The sequence below is a fragment of the Petaurus breviceps genome, unplaced genomic scaffold, assembly GCF_028583685.1.
Source record: "Petaurus breviceps papuanus isolate PSGF00001 unplaced genomic scaffold, PetGlider_PUasm1.0 186, whole genome shotgun sequence".
In the NCBI taxonomy this organism is placed as follows: Eukaryota; Metazoa; Chordata; class Mammalia; order Diprotodontia; family Petauridae; genus Petaurus; species Petaurus breviceps.
The window spans coordinates 41023764-41028940 of record NW_027185798.1 but is presented as its reverse complement, the minus strand read 5'-3'; positions in this window follow the sequence as shown (position 1 = coordinate 41028940).

Here is a 5177-nt window from a genome sequence, read left to right as displayed (position 1 = left end):
TTCTAGGTTCTTCTCTACACCTAATGGCACCTCTCTCCATTATCTTGATCTGCAAACAATACAACAATCAGTGAATGCCTGCACTATCCCAGGTCATCTACTTGGGAATAAAATGGTTGCATTTCTTCAGTTCTTCCAATCAAAGAATTTCTAAAGATATCTCTTTGTTGGGAGATTTCTAAAAAGTTATTCTATTTTTTATTTGCAGGGGGGAGGGCAGGGCAGTTGGGATTAACTGACTTGCCCAAGGTCACACGGCTAGTAAGTGTTAAGTGTCTGAGGTCAAATTTGAACTCAGGTCCTCCTGACTCCAGGACTGGTCCTCTATTCACTGTGCCACCCTATAAAAAGTTATTCTTTCAACTACAATAGAGGCCTTTCTCTTGAGGAGGGGTGGCAGAACAGTGTGTGACTTCAATCCACTCCTTGGGTTTGGTCATTCAAACAGTTCAGAGTCAAGGTTATCCTATCATTCATTATATATCCCTCCATATTATTAACAGCATATTATGAGATACTTTATCAAATTCTTTGCCAAACATCAAGAATTTCAAATGCTATTTCCATAGCATTCACTTGATGTCAACTACCAAAAAGGAAATTAAATTAATCTGGCATGTATGATTTGTACAGAATGAACCCAGGTTGGTTCATAGTGATTATGTAATCCCTTTTTAAGTACCTCACAAGGTTGTTGTGAGATTCAAATGAGATAATATTTGCAAAGAGCTTAGCATGGTGCATGGCACATAGTGGATGCTTAATAAAAGCTTATTTTTTATTTTTTTGGAGGGGGGAAGGCAGGGCAATGGGGGCTAAGTGACTTGCCCAAGGTCACATGGTTAGCGAGTATTAATGTCTGAAGCAAGATTTGAACTCAGGTCCTCCTGACTCCAACGCTGGTGCTCTATACACTGCACCACCTAGCTGACTCTATTTTTTTTTTAAATCAAGACTAGGTCTCTAGCCACTTTACCTTACTGCCCCTATGGACTATTAAATTCTCAGGAAGTCATTTTTTCTGGTCTTCCCCACTTTAGAAATCCTCTTTTTTTTTTTTAGAGAAAATGGGAATACAAGGGAGTTGAATATTTGAATTCCATTTTGTCGCCAACATAGTTATAAAAGCCCCTTTTTGTTGTCTTGTCGAATCGCAGACTCTCAGTTGGAAAGGAAATCATGCATTACGTGCTGACACTCCAATGTCAGACTGATTGTCCAGCCTCTGCTTGAAGGCCTCCAGGGAAAGGGAACACCATCTCCGGAGGCCACCCATAGTACTTTGGGACAACTCTAATTGTCAGGAAGTTTTTCCTGACTTCAAGCCTATCTCTGCAACATTCTTCACAACCCTCTAGAGATTTACTGCATCCCTAACAGCTCTGTCCTATGTCATGACATGGTCCAGAATACCAACTTCTATTAGACCTGACATTAACCATCTCTCTAACAGACTTTTTACTGACTGAGGGACATAAGGGAGATTCATTGGAAAAACAGATTGGCATAAATCCACCACAGGAAGCCCACTCTGAACCCCTGTTCTCTCCTAGGTCTAGTATAAGAAGTAGGAATAAAGGATGAAGAAAAGTTAACTTCATTATGAGTACATAATTCCGCAGTTACTACATTTTCATTTGCCAGGTGACTGTTTCATTTCATTATTGCACTTAAATCTGTGAACATATACCCAGGTATTAGTCTGTAACTAAATTAAGATGGGAAAGGTTTCAATAATGTATCACAATATTATAAACATATTGGATGTTAGTTGCAGAGATGTAATACTGGTTGCTATGAGTACAATTAATACTGTGCTCATGCCTTTAAGCCAGAAAAGTAATATCCAGTAGCAGAGAGGTCATATAAAGCAGCATAAGCATAATGAGAGATCTATTAAAGAAGAGAGAGCAAGTTTTGATACCCAGAAAAGGAAAATGTGTGGGCAAATTATTTTTTCTATTTTTAACATTTTCAATTTTATGTGTGTATATATATATATATTCATATATATATTTTAAAAGATAATTTCATAGTTTAGAATTTTATATTTTAAATATCAATTTCATAAGTAAATATAAGTAAATATAATTGTTAGTATTTTTATTAAAGGGATAATAACAGAGACTCAATCTGTGATTTTATTGGCATACTGAAGTCCTGGATAAGGAAATTAGCTTAAAATTTTGAAATATTTTCAAATAGAACAGACTTTATAAATATGGAGCATTTATATATCAAAGGGTTCTCCTAACACCAGATAATATCACTCCTATGCTCAATACACTCCATGGTTACCTATTAAGAATGAAATATAAACTCCTCTACTTGGTATTTAAGCTCTTTATAATCTGCCCCTAACCTACATTTGTAGCATTATTACAAATTACTCCCCTTCATACATTTTAAAATCCAGCCAATGTGGCTTTCCTTTATGACACTCACAAATGACATTCCATTTCCCATCTCTCTGCCCTTTGTATTAGCTGGCCTCCATGCCTCCATCTCTTAGAATCTCAGGTTTCCTGCAAAGTTCAGTTAAAATGTCATCTTCTTTGTGAAAACTTTCCTGATCCCCCCAGCTGCCAAAATTTTCCCTTCAAATTTCCTTTGTATCTATTTTGTACATAACTACACATGCCCATGTTGCCTCACCTAGCTAGACTGTAAGCTCCTTGAGGTCAGGAACTGTTTTGCTTTTGTCTTTTGTGTCTCCTATACAGTGCCTGGCACATACTAGCCATTTACTAAATACTTATTGATCGATTGTTTGAATATGTGCATTAAATCCTAATTGATAATATATATCTGGATAAATTAAATAAATCTCTGAAAATTACTTTTTTTATTTTCAAAATTTTTTCTTTTTTAAAATTTTATTTTTTCCCCAATTGTATGTAAAAACAATTACAGCATTTTTCAAATTTTGAGTTCCAAATTCTCTTCCTCCCTTTCCTTTTTTTTTTTCCAAATGCTTTATTAACTTCTGGTTTACATCATTCATTTCTGCCAGATTTGGGGTTACAAATTTTCTCTCTATTTTTACCCTACCCACCTCCCCAAAATAGCAGTCCTCGAGGATATCTCCTCTTCTTATTTCCCAATTACATGTAAAATAGTATTAATAATCGTAATATATATATTAAACATTTGGTTTTAAAACTTTGAATTCCAGATTCATTCCCTTCCTCCCTTGTCACCCACCCTTACTGGGAAGATAAGCAATTCAATATAGGTTGTACATGTGTAGCTAATGCAAAATATTAACATAGTAGATATATTGTAAAAGACTGACTATATTTCCCTCCCTCCTATCCCATCTCCCACTTGATCTATTCTCTACTTTGGTCTTGTCCCTTTTCAAAAGTGTGTGCTTCCAATTCCCCCCCACCCAGCCTGCCCTCCCTTCCATCATCCCCCCTCTCATCCCCTTCCCCCCTACTCTCCTATAGGGTGAGATACCCTATTTAGTGTGTATTTCATTCCCTCCCTGAGCCAAATTCAATGAGTATAAGGTTGACCCATTCCCTTATGCCTTCCTATTCTTCCCCTCCATTGTAACCCTTTTCCCTTGCCTCTTCTACATGAGATAGTTTGCCCCATTCTGTCTCTCCCCACCTCCTCTCATTATATTCCTCTCTCATCTCTTAATTTCACCTTTTAAGTATCATCCCTTCCTATTAAATTGGTCCTGTTCCCTCTATCTATGTATACCTGTAAACATATATACACATATATATATACACATTCACAAGTGTAATCATACATATATATACCCTCCGATAAAGATTATATATATATATATATATATATATATATATATATATATATATATATTCCCTTCAATTATTGAGAAAAGTTTTATCAGTTACAATTATCATTTTTCCATGTAGGAATGTAAATAGTTCAACTTTGATAAGTTCTTTATGATTTCTTTTCCCTGTTTACCTTCTCCTGCTTCTCTTGCTTCTTGTATCTGAATGTCAAATTTTCTATTCAATTCTGGTTCTTTCTTCAAGAATGCTTTAAAGTCCCCTATTCCACTGAATGACTATATTTTCCCCTGAAACATGATACTCAGTTTTGCTGGGTAGGTGATTCTTGGTTTTAATCCCAGTTCCTCTGACCTCCAGAATATCATATTCCAGGCCCTTCAATCCCTCAGTGTAGAAGCTGCCAGATCCTGTGTTATCTTGATTGTGTTTCCACAATGTTCAAATTGTTTCTTCCTGGCTGCTTGTAATATTCTCTCCTTGATCTGGGAATTCCAGAACCTGGCTGTAATATTCCTAGGAGTTTTCTTTTGGGGATCTTTTTTAGGAGGTGATTGGTGGATTCTTTCAACCTCTATTTTGCCCCCTGGTTCTAAAACATCAGGGCAGTTTTCCTTGAGAATTTCTTGGAGGATGATTTCTAGGTTCTTTGTTTGATCATGGCTTTCAGGTAGTCCAATAATTTTTAAATGATCTCTCCTGGATCTATTTTCCAGGTCAGTGGTTTTTCCCATGAGACATTTCACATTGCCTTCTATTCTTTCATTTGTTTGAATCTGTTTAGCAGCATCTGGATTTCTCATAAAGTCACTAGCTTCCATTTGCTCCAATCTAATTCTGAAGGAGTGATTCTCTTCAGTGAGTTTTTGAGATTCTTTTTCCATCTGGCAAATTTAGCTTTTTAAGGCATTCCTCTCCTCATTGCCTTTTTGAGCCTCTTTTGCCATTTGAGTTAGTCTATTTTTTAAGGTATTATTTTCCTCAGTCAGGCTGTTGACTCTCATTTTGTAATTTTCTTGCTTCGTTTTCATTTCTCTTTCCAATTTTTTCTCCACTTTTCTTATCTGCTTCTTAAGGTCCTCTATGGCCTGTAACCAGCTTGTATTTTCCTTTGAAGCTTTTGGTGCAGGAGTTCTGACTTCACTATCTTCCTCCTGTTCCATGCTTTGATCCTTTTTGTCCCCAGAATAGGAGTCTAATGTTGGAGTCTTCTGTTTGCTTTGCTTCCTTTGCCTGGTCATGTTGCCACTCAATTACTTGACTTCTGGGCTTTTTGCCACAGTAGGACTCTGCTACCAGACAGGGGAATTTTGTACCAGATGCTGGGGTTTTCTCAGCTGCCAGAGGTATTAGTTGGGTGCCCTACCTAAAGCCTCCCCATGCTCTGGAAAGCTGGTCACACAC